Consider the following 19,688-nt stretch of genomic DNA (forward strand, 5'->3'; position numbering starts at 1 on the left):
ACCCACCACTATCTTCCCCCGTGTTATCAACTATTTCGCCCCTCTCTAGGGCTTTTCGCAAAAATCTCCTGTCGCCTCGGCGGGCCTTATCCAGACGGACTTCATATTCGTCTATCTCTTCAATTTCTTGACCATCTTTGACGCTCATCAAATATCCCGAGGGTATTTTCAAAAGAGCTCCCTCGTAGGTTTCATTGCGAACTCCTCGACAAGCATGTTTACCGCCACGTAGGTTCCCTTGAAAGCGACATTTTCCATTCTTCCTATGACACCCAAGCTAATCAATTTTTCCAAGCAAGCCTCTTTTTGCTCTCGGGAAATACTCTCTCCTTCCGGGTATTGCGAGGCTAATGTCAAGACATCCCGCATTCTATCCATATTCACTATGAACTCCGGAACCTCTTCCTCTTCATCTCCAAAGATCGCGTTCACCTCACGATGCTCGGGTAGCGGGTTCCGCTGCACATTCGGTTCGGCTTTATCAAATTCCAGAACTTTTCCGTCGATCAATGCTTGCACCTTGAATTTCGAGAGCGAGACAGGTTATCCGCGTTATGCCCCCTTTCTCCCATATGGTATACGCACGTCTGGGTCTCATCATACCCAGGAAATCTTGGCGGGTGAGCTCGAGGTGGCTCTTTTTGCAACTAAGCGATTTTCCAATAACATGGGTAACAATTTGGATAAGGGTCGGGGTAGTGGGGTAAAAACAACCGGGTTCTTTTTTCTGAATTCCGGTGGTTTGGAAGTAGTCCCAGAGGACGTTCCTTGGGTAGGAATTGAAGGCGAGAAATTTCGGGCTTTGGCGGGTTAGGGACAAAGGCTACTTCTCCAGTTTGCTCCCTAATATCCCTTCTCAAAGGGTATTGGCGTTTGAAAGGCGCCTCGGGTATCTTCTTTTCTCTTAATGCCCACTCATGACGCTCCGCCACCTTGATCGGGTGTGCAAATGTCCGACACCCGCAGGTGTTCAGCTTGTCGAAAAATTCAAACGGAAGGGCCTTGAGAAACAGATCTATTAGTTCATCTTCCGGGACAGGCGGTTTTACTTGCACAGCCAGTGCTCTCCATCTCTGGGCGTAGGCGCGAACGGCCTCGCTCTTTCCTTTTACTGTCCTTAAAAGGTCCTCTCTAGTTAGGGCGGTCAAAGTGTTAAACTTGTATTGCCGCAGAACTCGTCTCGCGTTTATCCCAATCGGCGAGCCTCTCTCGGCTCCAATTCAATGAACCACGCTAGGGCTGCCCCGGATAGGCTTTCCCTGGAAAGTGTTAACCAAGAGTGGAATGTTGTCGGAGAACCGCGACATTCGACGCAAGTAATACTTCAAGTGCGCCTTGGGACACCCGGTCCCATTATATCTTCTTACAAAGTCCGGCTCCTTGTAATCGCCAGAACCTCTATCTTTTCGAACGGTGCAACCTTGTCGAATCTCGAGAGCTCATAACCTTGACTCGCCAAACACTCTTCGATCTTAGCGAGCCTCTTAATTTCCTCTTCCATTTTGAGGACTTGCTTCTCCTTTTTCTCCGGGTCAATCACAATGGGAGGATCCTTAGGCGGTCTTTCCGGATTCGTAGTTGGATTGGCGGCGGGCGCCGGATTAGCGTTTGCTCCATCGGGATGGCCCGCAGAGCTTGAGAATTAAGGTCAACGGGGTATCTCCCCCGGCTTGCAATCATCATTGCCTTCATCTCCGCCACCATTGTGGCGATCACATTCATTTGATTCTCCGGATTACCCACACGAGGTGCGAGCTCTTCTTGTTCCATCCTTAACTTGCGCGTTTTACTGCGAGTCCTCGTATTTATCACTCACCTGTTTTCGAATATCAAATCGGTATGGGAAATATTAAGAATTGGAGACATTGATCCGTGGTAATTGACTTTTCTATATGTATGCATGAAATGCTCATAAAAGAAATAGTATGTATTCATTACAAACCAAATTGTTCAAAAGTATCTAAAAGATAACAAATATGTAAAATCTAAATGGGGGAATGGATCTATCCAAGTCGGGGACGTTTCCACTCTTCTTGCTCTTCTCGTCCATCGGAATCCCACAAGTATGGGTCTTCTCCGTCTTCCGATATCCACCGCTCCGGATCTTCGGGAATGTACGGTTCTACTCCCGGTACATATGGTACTATGTACTCGGTTCATATGACTCTACTTCTTCAATCCGAGGAGATACGCACTCGGGTACATATGGCTCTACCATTGATTGGCGATACTCCTTAATCTTCTTGATATACTCATTGGAAGCTCTGTGAATGTTCATCTCATTATCCAAATAATCCGGCCACTCAACTTGTTGCATCGGGGAGTTCTTCAAAGCATGAAGGATAAGCTTGATCCGAGCCCGATACAACTCCTTTGTTTCCTTAGTGAGCTTTCCTCGTGTCATATCAAATGAGAAAATCCCGGGACAAACATCCGGTGGTATCTCTTGTAGAACTCCAAATTGCCTCACCACTCGAATGGGGTAATACGCCACAGCGCCGGTACATCCCAATAAGGGAATAGGGTTATCTTCAATACCCGAAATGCGAGCTTCTACGATCTTGGGCCAAGTCAAACGCCATCTAATATGCTCGGGTTTCAAATTGTCCAATAGCTCAACCCACTTTTTGAATGAGTATTTGGGTACAAGGGATTGACACTTAAGAAAGGATCTAAGAGGGTGAACGTGCTCGTTGATCTCATAACACCCCACTCGGAGTTGGAAAGTTTTTATATGAGAGGTGAACCACAAGTGGAGTAATCCACTAGACGCTTGGAAAACAGCCTTCTTTGAAGATTTGGAACGATTCAGGGAGAGAAAAGTCTCGCCTAAGATCATGTACGAATAATCCCAACGACAACATGCTTGTCCGGCTATATGGGTTATGGAGGGGTCAAAAGTAGTTCTAGAAGTCGGGAATAGAACGAATGCAAAGAAAGCCAAAATGAACACCTTTCCCGATTTATGACCGGTTTCGGTGGGTAGAGAGGAATAATTATCGAAAAGGAACGAGAATGTGAATTTGTTGGAATTGGACTTGTAAACTTTTTCAATCTCGAAGTTTTAAGGCGAAGGAAACTCGATAACGAACGAGTGGAATCCATGTCCAAAGGGGGTTGAGCTATACGTTCTTCAAATTTGGCCCCGATAATAGCGGTATACTCCTCAAGCGTAGGGGTCAATTCCAATCCTCGAAAGTTGAATGTCATTGTTCGCGCGTCCCATGCCTTGGCTAGTGCTTGAATGAGCGCCGGTTGGTATTCCACTTTGATCAAATCTACAAGTCGTCCCAAACGTCCTTCCACATAGGCTTTATTGACGATGTCGAGGCGATCCCACCATATAGCGAGTTCCTTGCGCGGTATTGGGATGACTTTGATGTCTCCATTCCCCATGATCTAAGAATGCAAAAATGATGATCCTAAAGTCAATTACCACGGTTTAATATGCATATGCATGTAATGTAATGCAAATGTGCTAACCAAATTCCATGTCATCTTTTGGTAACATGAGGGTCAACTACTCCCACTTGACCCAAATAAGCCAAATAGGGTAATTATGGACCAAATCTCACCCAAAGATGGCATGTAATTTGATTAGGATCGTTTAAGCGTAATCGGGGTAAAAAGGTCGTTCACAAATTGACAACTCATGAAATTTACAAGTCTAATACAATAAAGTCAAAAAAGATAGAACATGACAAGTATCTAGAGATGTTCGGACAATAAATGTCGATGAAAGTACATAATAGACTCAAAATATAATGAAACCTAGAAAATGCCCCAAAGTCGTACTAATCTAGACAAGTGGGAATGGTATCCTCGTCCGATGAAATCTCTACTATCTCGGGAAGCTTGATATCTTCTTCATCATCGGAGGATATGGTGATAATTTCCTTCTTCTTAATCGGAGAATGTTTTGGGGCCGTCTTGGTAGCATGAGGCTTCCTCGCCAACTTCATGTACAATTCCCGGATTCTTTCTTTCTCGCGCTCGAGCTCCAAATATCGTCCACATCGGGTATAATCGCAACTCTCGCTACGGATGCGGTTCCGTCCGTTGAGCTCTCGTCCGTGAACAAATCCGAAAACTCGGAATGTAGCGGGTACTCGGTCCTCGCGTCGAATGGTCCTCCGCTCCCAGGTGAATACATCGGGTGCATCAACACGACTTTGGGGCGCCATCTATCCTAAAAAGGAAAATTTGACTTTCAACCCCGATCACTTAAACGATCTTACAAATTGTGATGATATGTAGTGGAAATGTATGATATGCAAAATTTAAATTTACAAGTTCAAAATAAAAAGGGTAGAAAGCCTTACCAACCGATGTTACTCTTTTTTGGTTTTTGGTTTTAGGTATACCAACCATCCATTTCACATGCGCATGAGACAGGTGAGGTTTAACTCTAAAAAAATCAAAAAGGCTCGGGTATGGACCTAAAAAGGCTCCCGCTATACAAATCGATGGGCCGCCCACAAGCGCAATCAAACAACAAGTGGGTAGGACCATCAATCTTACATAGCGAGCGGGATCAAATATGGTCAACCCAAGTGCAATCAAACACAAGAGCTTCGCATACCGATCCCTATCTATGGCGACCTAAAAGGTGATTTCGCGGCTCGGGTTTAGGCGCTTGTGTGTGCAGTGTCGTGATCCTCGAAATATGCAAGACATGCACCACAATTTATATTCAAAACACCGCTTCAAAATTTGCATAAATAAACAAACAATCCAAAACTCCATATCTCGCATCAAAAATGGTTAGCACGTACGCCACCCCTTATAACTCCCATCCGCATCAACATTTAACACTTTTTTGTTAGTGGACGTACCTCATCTTCAAGAGCATCTCGTAAAACGAGGTTAGAAAACAATCAGCATTTTTATCGGCTTAAATCCTCTTAAAGTATTCCCCAATGGAGTCGCCAATCTGTCGCGACCCTCCCGGAAATTCCCTCAATTTCCCGGGGGTGGAATAGGGCTAACGAGCCGATCCCTCCTTTTTATAGGCATATATATGGGTGTGGGGGATCGCGAGTCTCTCCCAAGACCCATTACTCGAATCGCGATGTCGGGTAAAATTTTTCAAATATCGAAATTGACCTTGTGTGGTCGGGTGGCATGTGCGAGATGTACATGCAATTTGGAGTCGCCACCGATCGATTTATTGGAAGGTACGATCGGAAAACCTTACCGAGCGGTCGGGAGAAACCGTTCGGTTCCGCGAAAACCAGAGATTTTGGGTCCGGGGATTTGGTTACGCCAAGTTTCATATTTGACGCCCTTTCGGTTACCGATGTTGATTGTTTTTCTAACCTAAGATTTCATGCAGATGCGATATCGGATGAGGTAGGTCCTAAAAAAAAATAAGTATTCATACAGATGGGATTTTTCTATCCTAATCAATCACAATCAGCAAAAAATAATGCGCAATCAAAATCATTACAATCGATCAAATCAATCAATCAAGGTTCAATATGTCTAAAATGGCCCTATCGGCCCACACAAAAATCAATTTTGGGTATCGGGGTGATTTGGTAAAAATTTGGGGGCGAATGGCCCGGAAGGGTAGAATGGTCATTTTTTGGGGTTCGGGACCCGAAAATCACAAAATTTCGATTTGGCCAGTTGAATGTGGCCATTTCTCATTTTTTGTGATTTTCTTGAATTTTTCTAATTTTTTCTATTTTTTGGAATTTTTATTTATTTTTAAAAAATATTGGAAATTTTCCGGATCGAAATTAATCGACCCCCGAAGTCTCAAAAATTTTCGATCCAGACTTTATGAGTCCCGAATCGATCTACAAATTTTTAGAAATTTTTTTATGAAAATCTGGGAATTTTTATGAATTTTCTAAGTATTTTTACAATTTTTTGGATTTTTGGAAATTTTCTTTTTATTTTTTATTATTTTTTTTATTATTAAACCGGACCGGGTCAACCCGGTCAACGACCGGTCAACCCGGTCCGACCGCTCACAAACCCGCCTACAACACCAAAACGACACCGCATATGCATTTTCTATTTATTTTCGATTTTCTAATATCTATTCCTAATATTCGAATATACTAAAATAGAACGGACGGCCGAGATCAACTCCTGGATCAATCTCAGCCGTCGGTGTGCCCAAGATCAAAACGACGACGTGTTTGGCTATGTCCCTAAAACGACGCCGCATCGGTCAAAAATGGACGAACGGCTACGATTAAATCCTATGACTCGATCTCAACCGTTAACTCATCACTAATCAAAACGACATCGCATCGCACATTTGATAGACGGCCACGATTGATTCTCAAACTAATCCTAGCCGTCGCTCCACCTAGCTATAAAACGACGCCGCATCAACTAAAAACTCGAACGGCCGGGATCTATTCTAGACTAAATCGAACCGTTCAACCTTCAAATGCATAGAACGACGCCTGTTCATTCCTAAGCTAAACGGCAACGTTTTTGATTTCTTTTATTTTCTAACTAATATACCTAATATCCGAAAATACAAAATAACGATCCGACGGTCATAAATCAAACTAGGCGAATTATCCTAGCCGTCGGATCGCGTCCGAGTCGGCTCGCTCGCGCCAACGGCCGAGCCGACTCGGATCCGGGGTGGACCAATGGGGATTCGACACGTGGACGTTGACTACTTTGACCGAGCCACATCGGTCGTCTTCAACCTCGCGACTATGACGGAATGGACGGCCGGAAGCTTCCGGCGACGATCCAACGGTGAATCTCCGACCAAATCTCACGAAACCAACTCCTATCGACTCATCTAGACCTCCCAGTTTCACATATATCAAAATCAAATGAAATCATTAACTAAATCTCGAGAACCGGACTATGCATGCATCGCGACATTGCAGACTTCGATCGAGCAATATAGAGCAAGATAGACCAATTCCTTCACAAAATCACATCACGGGAGGTCGAGAAGGCTTACCTCGAACTCGATCGAGTTCGGAAAGGCTAGAAAAGCTCGGCCGGTGTTCGGCCGCACCGAGGGATATGGGAGGCTCGACTCATGTATTTCGGGTAAGATCGATGCAAAGAAGATATGCGAACATGATTAGTAAGGTTCCGTAACAAAACGCACAAAATAATTTCCAAGGATCGTGCTCGAAACCGTGTGATGCCATTGATGCACAGTGATGAGAGAGGAAGTTCGACTCACCCGATTTGGACGATTCAAGCAGACCGAGCTGGTGCGATCAACTCGCCCGAGCTTGGAGGGAGTTCCGGTGATGATCCGCCGCGCCGATTTGGCCCGGATTCGCCGGGCTGAAGTCGTGCGATTCTGAGTTGAACTCCGGCGAAGACGTCGCCCGAGAGCGTCTCTCTCTAACTCTCTCGCTTTCTCTCTCTATTCGGTTATCGGACGAGCACCAATGAGCCTCTCCTTTGTCTAGAATCTTCGCTGGCTTTTATAGTAGATTTTTCAAATTTGGCGCGTCGGGTGTGAGCTGGCCGAGGGTGACTCACGTGCCACCCACGTGATTTTTGGCTCGCCGGAAGTTGGACGGAGACGGCCATCACCACATATTTCGTTTAGTCCTCCGTTAGTCGCGAATTGAGCTCAAATTTGTGTATTTTTGCGAAGTGTTGACTTTTGTGTGCGCCGAGCCTTTGACCGGCCGCTCCGCCGTGCTCCGGCGGCCATTGGCCTCGCCGCCGGTGCCAATCGACGCGTAATCACCCGCATAACAAAAACCCTCTATTAATTGAATCAATTAGGGTTGAATTGGCTCTCAATTTGGTCACCGAAATTCATTATCAAATCTGCAAATGGCGCGGCTGAGTTGGGGAAGAAGATGGACAGATCGGGACCGGTTCGACCGGTCCGACCCATCGGTGGTCGACCGGTCCGAACCGGGTTCGAGACCATGAATTTCTCCCAATTTTCAAAATTAAACAAAATTGGTTGGGAATTTTTGTAATTAAACTTCAAAATTGAACTCGGGGGCCTGGATATTGTCTAGAAATGTATTTTTGCCCAAAATTTCCCATCAATTTGCACAAAAGCCCCAAATTTTTCTAAAATCCCAAATTGGGGAAAACTTCAATTGGATGTGTAATTGATCAAATTGGACCACGAAACCTATTCCAATCGATTTGAAATGCATGAAAACCTAGGGGGACGGTCCAATTTTGCAAAGAAAGTCCTCCAATTAAAAGTAATTTCAAAGATTATCAAATTGAGGGACTAAATTGCAAGATTTTTGGGGGTTTTCGTGCAATTCGTGCAATTAGCGCAATTAGGGATGCAATTGACCAAATTGAAGTTCAAAGGGATTGCAATTGAATGTCTAGACACAAAATGTGCAAAAAATTGAAAATAAAAAGACTCAATTGGTATTTTTTATGCAAATTCAACCTTAGGCATTATGAAGAAACACCTAAGATTGAAATCAATTTTTGATTTTTCTTGAGGTAAATATGAAAAGGGAATTAAAAGAAAAATATTGGATATTTTCGTATATTTTTATGACCTCTAAAAGTATTTTTTATGAATTTTTCAAGTATTTTCCTATTTTCCGAAAATATTAAAAAAAATGCGAAAAATATGAAAAATTATTTTTTGTTCCAAATTGGTTCCTTAAGCTTGGCCAAGGCTTCCAATGTTGATTTTTTAATTTTTTGATTTTTTGTGAATTTTTAATGAATTTTGGAAAATAAAACTAAAGGAAAACCGACTAAAAATTCGGGTGTCAACAAGGGAGTGGAGAATGGACGGCGCGGATCAAGTCCGAGTTTAATCGCGGCCGTCCGTAGTCCTAATCTGTGCGACGTCGTTTCGTGCGACGTCGCCGGTGCGTCGTCGTTTTAGTCTTTAATAGAGACGAATGGCCCGGATCTTATTTCGGGTTTTAATCGTGGCCGTTCGGATATTAGGAGAGACGACGTCGTTTTAGTCGAGGAAAGGTGAACGGCTTGGATTAGATTAGACTTTAGATCGTGGCCGTTCAAGAGTCCGATAGTTGCGGCGTCGTTTTGAGTGTGTAGGCCGGGACGTCGCCGTTTTGTTTAAAGAGTAGTCGACGGCCGAGATTGACCCCTGGATTGATCTCAGTGGTCCATTCTTTTTCTTTTATTCGAATATTAGGATTTAATTTCGGAAAATCAAAAAAAATATATAGATATGTACATATGCGGCACCGTTTTGTGTAAGTCGAGTCTGAGTTCGGTCGGACCGGGTTGACCGGTCGTTGACTGGGTTGACCCGGTCCGGTTTAATAAAAAAATAAAAAAAATAATAAAAAATAAAAAGAAATTTCCAAAAATCCAAAAAAAAATTGTAAAAATACTTAGAAAATTCATAAAAATTCCCGGATTTTCACAAAAAATTTCTAAAAATTCCTAGATCGATTCGGGACTCATAAAGTCTGGATCGAAAATTTTGAGACTTCGAGGGTCGATTAATTTCGATCCGAAAAATTTCTAATATTTTTGAAAAATAAATGAAAATTCCAAAAAATTAGAAAAAAATTAGAAAAATTCAAGAAAATCACAAAAAATAGGAAATGGCCATATTCAACTGGCCCGACCCCAATTTTGTGATTTTCGGGTCCCGAACCCCAAAAAATGACCATTCTACCCTTCCGGGCCGTCCGCCCCAAATTTTCCCGAACCAACCCCGAAACTTAAATTTGAAATTTCTGTGGGCCGATAGGGCCATATTAGACTTGTTCATTTGATTTGATTGTCTTTGATTGCTTCGATTGTGCTTTTAAATTTCTTGATTGTGATTGATTAGGATAGAAAATCCCCATCTGCATGAAAACTTAGAATTGTTAGGGCCTACCTCACCCGATATTACATCTGCATGAATTCTTAGGGTAGAAAAACAATCAACATCGGTAACCGAAAGGACGTCAAATATGAAATTTGGCGTAACCAAGTCCCCGGACCCAAAATCTCGGGTTTTCGCGGAACCGAACGGTTTCTCCCGACCGCTCGGTAAGGTTTTCCGATCGTACCTTCCAATAAATCGATCGGTGGCGACTCCGAATTGCATGTACACCTCGCACATGCCACCCGACCATACAAGGTCAATTTCGATATTTGATAAATTTTACCCGACATCGCGATTCGAGTAATGGATCTTGGGAGAGACTCGCGATCCCCCATATATATGTCTATAAAAGGAGGGATCGGCTCGTTAGCCCTATTCCACCCCGGAAAGAAATTTCCGGAGGGTCGCGACAGTGGGATTCCGATGGATCAGAAGAGCAAGAAGAGTGGAAGCGTCCCCGACTTGGATAGATCCATTGCCCCATTTAGATTTTACATATTTGTTGTCTTTTGAACACTTTTGAACACTTTGGTTTGTAATAAATACATATTATTCCTTTTATGAGCATTTCATGCATACATATAGAAAAGTCAATTACCACGGATCAATGTCTCCAAATCCTTTAATATTTTCCATACCAATTCGATGTTCTGAAAACAGATGAGTGATAAATACGAGGACTCGTAGCAAAACGCGCAAATTAAGAATGGAACAAGAAGAGCTCGCACCTCGTATGGGTAATCTGAAGAACCAAATGAATGTGATCGCCACAATGGTGGCAGAGATGAAAGCGATGCCGATCACTAGTCGTGGGAGATACCCTGTCGACCCTAATTCTCAAGCCCCCGCGGGGTCATCTGACGGAGTGAACGCTAATCCGGCACCTGCCGCTAATCCCACTCCGAATCCGGAGCGACCGCCTAAGGATCCTCCCGTTGTGATAGATCCGGAAAAGAAGGAAAAACAGGTCCTCAAAATGGAAGAGGAGATAAAAAGGCTTGCTAAGATTGAAGAATGTTTGGCGAGTCAAGGGTATGAACTTTCAAGGTTTGATAAGGTAGCACCGTTTGAAAAGATTGAGGTTCCCGCCGACTACAAGGAACCGGACTTTGTGAGGAAATATAATGGGACCGGGTGTCCCAAGGCGCACTTGAAGTATTATTTACGCCGAATGTCGCAATTCTCGGACAATATTCCGTTACTGGTTAACACCTTTCAGGAAAGCCTATCGGGGGCAGCCCCGGCGTGGTTCATTGAATTGGAGCCGTAAAGGCTCGCCAATTGGGACAAACCGGTAGACGAGTTCCTTCGGCAATACAAGTTTAACACTTTGACCGCCCTCACTAGAGAAGACCTTCTGAGGACCGTGAAAGGAAAGAGCGAGGCCGTTCGCGCCTACGCCCAAAGATGGAGAGCGTTGGTCGTTCGGGTAAAACCGCATGTCCCGGAAAAAGAACTAATAGACCTGTTTCTCAAGGCCCTTCCCTTTGAGTTTTTCGACAAGCTGAACACCTCCGGGTGTCAGACATTTGCGCACCCGATCAAGGTGGCAGAGTGCCATAAGTGGGCACCGAGAGAAAAGAAGATACCCGAAGCGCCTTTCGTACGCCAATACCCTTTGAGAAGGGATAATAGGGAGCAAACTAGAGAAGTAGCCTTTGTCCCAAACCCGTCAAAGCCTAAAAATTTCTCACATTCAATCCCTACCCAAGGAATGTCCTCCCGGACCACTTCCAAACCACCAGAATTCAGAAAAAAGAACCAAATTGCTTTCACCCCACTACCCCGACCCTTATCCAAATTATTACCAATGCTTCTGGAGAACCGCTTAGTTGCAAAAGAGCCACCTAGAGCTCACCCACCAAGATTTCCCGGGTTTGATGAGACCCGGACGTGCACGTATCATATGGGAGAAAGGGGGCATAATGTGGACAACCGCCTCGCTCTCAAATTCGGGGTGCAAGCATTGATCGATGGAAAGGTTTTAGAATTTGATAAGGCTGAACCGAATGTGCAGCAGAACCCGTTACCCGAGCATCGCGAGGTGAATGCGATTTTTGGAGGCGAAGAGGAAGAGATTCTGGAGTTCATAGTGGATATGAGTAAAATGCGGGGTGTCTTGACATTGGCCTCACAATACCCGGAAGGAGAGAGTATTTCCCGGGAGCAAAAGGAGCTGTGTTTGGAAAGCTAATCAACTTGGGCGTTATAGGAAGAATGGAAGACACTACTTTTAAGGGTACTTATGTGGCTGTGGACATGCTGTCCGAGGAATTTGTGATGAAACCTACGAGGGGAGCTGTTTTGAAAATACCCTCGGGATATTTAGCAAGCATTAAAGATGGCCAAGAAATCAAAGAGATAGACGAATATGAAGTCCACCTGGATAAAGCACGCAGAGGTGATAGAAGATTTATGCAGAAATCTCTTGAGAGGGGAGAAATAGTGGATAATCTCGGAGAAGATAGTGGCGGTTATAACTTTAAAGTGCTATATTCGGCGCCCCCGAATTTCTTTGTGGACTCTGGAGAAATTATTCCCGACGGTTGGGGCGGCATGGATGACCCCGAAAGTGAAGAATTTGTGGGGACAGTTGAATAAGCTAAGAATCAAGAGGCCCCTCGTAATGAACAAGAGAATCGGGAAGTAAATATGCGGGTTTCTAATATAGAAACTCACGTGCGTCATTTGACAAACATGGTAGCAGATTTATCACAATTGGTGACCAAAAGGAACGCCACAGCGGTAGAAGAGAACATGCAGATTCTGGAGATACGGCGGGCTATAGAGACACAAAATCGAAAGATCGCTCTACCGCAAGAGCAAGGAGATGACGTGTCAAGAAAGATGGATGAGTTGAAAGAGCTGATTACGCCACTTATTCGGGCAAGAAATGTTCCGCCTCAAAGCGCGAACCCGAGAGTGGTCTTCCGCACGAAGTATAATGGCGCCGGGTGTCCTCTGGCGCATATCTCGTATTATCTTCGACAAATGGTTGGCCACCACGAGGATGATGAAACATTGATCCGGAATTTCGGACATAGTCCGACGGGCCCCGCGCTGGTATGGTTCCAATCGATTGATCTGGACCGGGTCCCAAGCTGGGAGGAATTATCAGAACACTTCATACAGCACTTTGAAGCTGGAATCGGAGGTTATTTCACTAAGGCTAATCTGTTGAACATCCGGAAAGGTGAAGATGAGAGTTTTGAACTCTTCGCCGTAAGATGGAAGAAACATGCTATGATGGTGCAACCGCCGCTATCGGAGAGAGAAATGCTGGAATTTGTACTCAAATCACTTCCGGCTAAATATTTTGACCGCATGTACGCGTACACGTACTCGTCATTCCAACACCTGGTGGAGATTGGTATGAGAATTGAGGGGATTATCCCGAGAGTCAGAAGGGAAAGGCAGAGGTGTCTGGATGAAGAAAATGCCACGTTGGTAAGGCCAGGTCCATAACACAACCCCGATGACGTCCATGAAGACGAGATGATCGGAATGGTAGATGCTCCGATTCGCTTCATTATTGACCTGAATAAGGTGGATAATTGGGAAGCATCCACTTCAGAAAAGCCGTCGATCTCTGAATCACCTCGGGAAGAGATCAGACCGGTAAAGATAAAGTTGCCGCTTGTAGAAGAGTATAACTCGAAGGCGGTTCATTGGGACTATGGAACGGGCGAGATTGACGCCATAATGAGATCGGGAAGATGTTATCCACCAAGAGAGGCGAATCCCGAAAAGAAAGTCCCGACTGCGTAAGAGGTTGAAAAATTACAATCGGTAGTGAGGACCAGTGAATATGAGGTCGTTGACCAACTGCGGAAAATGCCTGCGCAGATTTCCTTATTAGATCTCTTCAAGAATTCTGAAAAGCATAAGAATGCCCTCTTGAAAATGCTAGATGAGGTGCATGTTCCGGAAACAATTAACGAAGTTCAACTCGGGGACTTCGTAGGTGCTATCCTTTTGAAAGACCGGATATCCTTCTCGGATGAAGATTTCCCGAAAGAAGGGCGAGTCCACAACAAAGCCCTCTACATCGCCGTGAAGTGCCATGGAAAGGAGGTTCCTCACGTTCTGATTGATAATGGTTCTGCTTTTAACCTATGTCCTCTGAGCACTTTGAGAAGCTTGGGGATCAATGAAGATTTCGTGAAGACATCCAAAGCTACCATCCGGTCATTTGACTGAGTCTCTAAAAATGTTGTAGGAGAGATTGAGCTGGACATTGACATTGGACCGGTAACTTTTTCTATATCGTTCCAAGTCTCGGACATTCCTAGTGCCTTCACCTTGCTCCTGGGAAGACCATGGATCCATGTGTTTGGAGCGGTACCTTCTTCCCCGCATCAAAAGTTAAAATTTGTGGTTAAGGGTCGGTTGATCACCATCCATGGCGAGACGGGACATCGAGCCGCTTTAAAAGGGATGGTTCCATACATTGAACCCACAAAGGAGGAAGAGCTGAGTTATCATACCTTCAACATTGTATCTGTCATGCGAGTATCGCCAGATGCAAAAATAGCCGCACCGGAGCTTTCGAAGCCTGCGACCATGGCGGGAAAAGTGCTACTTTCGAACGGTTTTATTCCGGGTGCCGGATTAGGGAAATACGGTCGGGGAATCCGTAACCCTTTGAATTTGAGCTCAAATGACCACAAGGTTAGTTTGGGTTATAATGGGATAGTGAAGAATAACACGAGTCGAGGCCGAGGTCGAAACAAGTGTTATGGAGACCGTGGACGCCATGGACACCAAGGTGGCCATTTGATAGGCACCGACGCATGGAAAGCTAGAGGAAAAATTTTCCTAAACCCCTTATTCAAGGTATTCTCTAAAGGAGGCAAATGGCTGAAAGATGAGGACATCTCCGAGGATGCAGAGCCGGACTTATTCAACCCGCTCCTGGATAATCGGGTGAATGTGATTATTGAGTGGCCGGACGATGATTTCCCCACCCCCGAGTAAAAGGCTCTTTCTGAACTTTATCTTTTAATGCATTTTGATTATCGCATCTGTTTTGAAGCTTTTCGCTTTTTTTAGCACCCTTTGGGTCGCATCATGCGATCCAAGAAGTGCAAGATCGCATTGCTCTTAGTTGCATCTATTAATGAAAATCATCACAAATTTTATTACGGACATGTGGAGCAACGGATTGGTCCGATGATGACAAATTGATTTCGCCATGAAACTTGAGGCCCGATCCGCCATATGATCCGGGGTTTTAAATAGCTTTTGAGAACCAGGATGACCGGAAGATCGTGGACTAGTTCTCCTTTCTTTGTCTAAAAAATTGGAATTTGAAAAATGTTTTCATGATAAAAATCATGCATCCTTCAATTTTATCATCTTTGAATACTAACCTTTCATGGTGCATTTCGGGCATGTCATCACACCCATACATAACAAGTTAATATGTGACTCAGATCAGCTCGATGATTATACATGCGAAGTTGATATAGACGAGGTTGATGTGAGCGATATCAAGAAAGAGTGGGATTGTTTTGAAGAATCCGAACCCCCTATCTCTGAAGAACCTATCACTATTAATTTGGGAGATTCTCATTGCGTTAAGGAAGTGAAAATAGGAGGACACCTGTTTGCAACAGATGTTTTAAGAATGACGGCGTTACTCAAGGAATATCAAGATATTTTCGCCCGGTCATATGCTGACATGCCGGGTTTAGATCGTGAAATTGTGGAGCATGCTCTGCCCACAAATCCTTCTTGCACACCGGCAAATCAATCGCCCGTAAGAATGAATCCCGAAATGGCAGATAAGATCAAGGAAGAGGTCATGAAGCTCCTTAAAGTTGGATTTATCGAGGCTGTCCCATATGCCGATTGGGTCGCCAACATCGTACCGGTTAAGAAGAAGGATGGAAGAATTAGAATATGCGTGGATTATCGGGACTTGAACAAAGCCAGTCCGAAAGACGATTTTCCTCTACCGCATATTGATGTACTCGTCGATAGTACCGCGGGGTTTGAATTATTCTCCTTTATGGATGGATTCTCGGGATACAATCAGATCATGTTGAAGGGAGAAGATAAAATCAAGACCTCATTCACTACACAATGGGGAACCTTCTATTACAAGGTAATGCCCTTTGGATTGAAAAATGCAGGGGCGACATATCAAAGGGCTATGGTAACCCTTTTTCATGACATGATACATAAGGAGATCGAAGTCTATGTGGACGATATGATTGCCAAGTCCAAGCCTGGAGAAGACCATGTTAAAGTGCTAAAGAAGTTATTTGATCGATTAAGAAAATACAAGCTCAAGTTGAATCTCGCGAAATGCGTATTTGGCACAAGATCCGGAAAGCTGCTAGGATTTGTAGTGAGCAATCGTGGTATTGAAATTGACCATTCCAAGATCAAAGCCATATGGGAAATAGGGACTCCCGCCACTGTCAAAGAAGTAAAGAGCCTACTTGGAAGATTGAATTATATATCCGGATTCATATCTCAACTATCAGAAATGGCGAAACCTTTCTTCAAGCTGTTAAAGAAAGATGCGAAGGTCAAATGGGATTCGTAATGCCAACAAGCATTTGAAAAGATCAAGGAATACTTGGTACAACCTCCAGTGTTGGTACCTCATATCCCTAACATTCCCTTAACTCTATATCTGATGCCTAATGATGAATCCTTGGGAGCTTTACTTGCCCAAACCAATCCCAAGGATCGTAAAGAGCGGGCCATATATTTTTTGAGCAAAAAGTTCACAACATCTGAAGCCAAGTACCCAGCAGTGGAAAGGACTTATGTAGCATTGGTTTGGGTCCTCCACGGATTGAGGCAAGATACGCTGCATTATCATATAGAATTGGTCACCGAGAATGACCCCATCAAATACCTTTTGGAGAAACCAACATTGTTAGGAAAGATGGCTAAATGGCAAATACTGCTTTCGTAGTTTGATATCAAAACCTCTCCCCAAAAGTCTGTCAAGGGAAGAGCAATTGCTGACATGTTAGCCGAGAATCCTCCTAAAGATGTTTCAGAGCCAAACAAGGGAGGTCAAATCCCGAACATATCCGAAGACAAATGGACAATGTACTTTGACGGCGCAGTGAACCTCACTGGATCAGGCATCGGGGCGGTTCTGATATCCCCCGAAGATCAACATTATCCAGTTTCAGCTAAATTGGTGTTTCCATGCACCAACAACATTTCCGAATATGAAGCCTGCATTCTTGGGTTACAATTGGCCATATCATTAAAAGTGAAGAAGCTACTGGTATATGGAGATTCCATGTTGATTATCTTACAAACCCAAAGGGAGTGGAAGACAAAGGATCCCAAACTTATTCCTTATCATAAATACCTCGAGGAGCCGATCCAACATTTTGAGGAGATCACTTTCGAGTATCTTCCAAGAACCCATAATCATTTTGCTGATGTTTTGGCCACATTATCAGCCATGTTACAAGTGCAAGATGGCTTCGAGATAGAGCCATTAAGGATTGACATCCTAGAGCAGCCTGCATACCGCATGGCCATTGAAGAAGAACCCGATGAAGAACCGTGGTATCATGACATCAAGAACTACATACTGAAGGGCGAATTCCCACGAGACAGTCAACCGTAAGATAAGAAGTACATAAGCAAGATGGCTTCTAAATTTTTCCTCAGCGAACGGATCCTATACAAGAGATCCTTTGATTCAGTCTTACCGAGGTGCGTAAATTCCAAATAAGCAAATCTCATTATGAAAGAGATTCATGAAGGGGAATGTGGACCGCATATGAATGGTCACCTCCTCGCCAAGAAGATTATGAGACTCGGATACTCTTGGATGACTATCGAGTCGGATTGCAGCCAACATGTGAGATCCTGTCATCAATGCCAAGTGTACGACGACAAGATAAATGTGCCGCCAACCGAACTACATCAAATGTCAGAACCTTGGCCATTCTCTATGTGGGGAATTGATATGATCGGTCCTATCAACCCAAAGGCCTCCAACGGACATCGTTTCATTCTGGTGGCTATTGATTATTTCACCAAGTGGATTGAACCCAACTCATATGCCAACGTCACTGCGAACAACTTGGCTAAATTCATCAAGAGGGATATCATCTCAAGATACGGAGTGCCAAGAGCTATCATTACCGATAACGGCTCCAATTTGAACAACAAGGTTGTCGATCAACTATTGGAACAATTTAAGATACGACACCTTAATTCTTCACCTTACCGCCCGCAAATGAATGGAGCCGTGGAAGCGGCAAACAAGAACATCAAGAAGATATTGGCTAAAACCGCTGAGAAATATCGAGATTGGCACGAAAGATTGCCATACGCTCTCATGGCCTATCGAACTTCAATTCGTACCTCAACCGGGGCAACTCCTTACTCTTTGGTATACGGTATGGAAGCAGTCTTACCGGTAGAAGTGGAAATCCCCTCTTTAAGAGTCCTGTCTCAAGTTGAACTCTCGGAAGATAAGTGGAACCGACAGAGACACGAACAGTTGAATTTGATTGACAAAAAACGATTGAAAGCTATCTACCATGGACAAAGTTATCAGAAGAAAGTGGCCAGAGCTTTTAACAAGAAGGTTAAGCCGAGAAATTTTGAAGCGGGGATGCTGATTGTGAAGAAAATGCTCCCAAATGCTCAACACCCAGGAGGCAAATTTATGCCAAATTATGAAGGCCCCTACGTGGTTCAGAAGGTCTTATCCGGGGGAGCTCTTATACTTGTAAACATGGATGGAGAAGAATTGGCGAGTCCAAGAAATGCGGACGCCGTGAAGAGATATTATCCTTGAAATAAAATTGAGCTTCAAAGCAATTGATGAGCAAATCTGAGTCACATAGAATTTTGCATTCTCATGACATTTGCATACGTTTGTATTTTGCAGGTGAACCGGGAGTCACGAAGAATCCTATAGAGCAATGCATCAAACAGGGAAGTCACCTTTGGAATTTAAAACTTTGAATATCTTTAACTGATTGTTTCCTTTTGATTTTACAGGAAACGGGAGTCAACATTTGAAGAAGACAGGAGGAAATCGCTTCGGGATTTGAAATTTTGAATATCTTTAATCGATTGTTTCCTTTTGATTTTACAGGAAACGGGAGTCAACATCCGAATGAGGTAGAAAGGAGTCGCTTCGGGATTTGATATTTTGAATATCTTTAACTGATTGATTCCTTTTATTTTTACAGGAAACGGGAGTCAACATCCGAAGGAGATGAGAAGAAGTCGCTTCGGGATTTGAAATTTTGAATATCTTTAAATGATTGTTTCCTTTTGATTTTACAGGAAACGGGAGTCGACATCCGAAGGAGGTAGAAAGGAGTCGCTTCGGGATTTGAAATTTTGAATATCTTTAATCGATTGATTCCTTTTATTTTTACAGGAAACGGGAGTCAACATCCGAAGGAGATGAGAAGAAGTCGCTTCGGGATTTGAAATTTTGAATGTCTTTGAACCGATTGTTTCCTTTTATTTTTACGGGAGACAGAAATCAGTATTTGAAGAGGACAGGTTTGAGGTTCTCCTTCCTTACAAAATACCTTCACACACTGTCATGCTTAAAATCAAAAAATTGGATTTATAAAGCCATAAGGGTCTTTCAAAGAGACATTCTTTCCAAATTACGTAAACATCTTTTGAATACATCTTTTGATAAGAACTTTTTACAAGCGATGAATTTTTGATGAAATGCTCTGAGTTTCTATAAAAGGGCATGTTTTGAAAGCTTTTCAAGAGAATGATCCTTCGGATGAAAAGAGGCAAACTTCATCCTCAAACACGTCCCCGATACACCCGAGTGATGAGCGAGAGTGATAGAGCGAAAGAGCTTAATTTTGGGACGTAGGGATTATTCGCGATGATTACATGGATTGAAATGACGAAAGGC

The sequence above is a fragment of the Rhodamnia argentea genome, chromosome 6 (assembly GCF_020921035.1).
Source record: "Rhodamnia argentea isolate NSW1041297 chromosome 6, ASM2092103v1, whole genome shotgun sequence".
NCBI classification, from domain to species: Eukaryota; Viridiplantae; Streptophyta; class Magnoliopsida; order Myrtales; family Myrtaceae; genus Rhodamnia; species Rhodamnia argentea.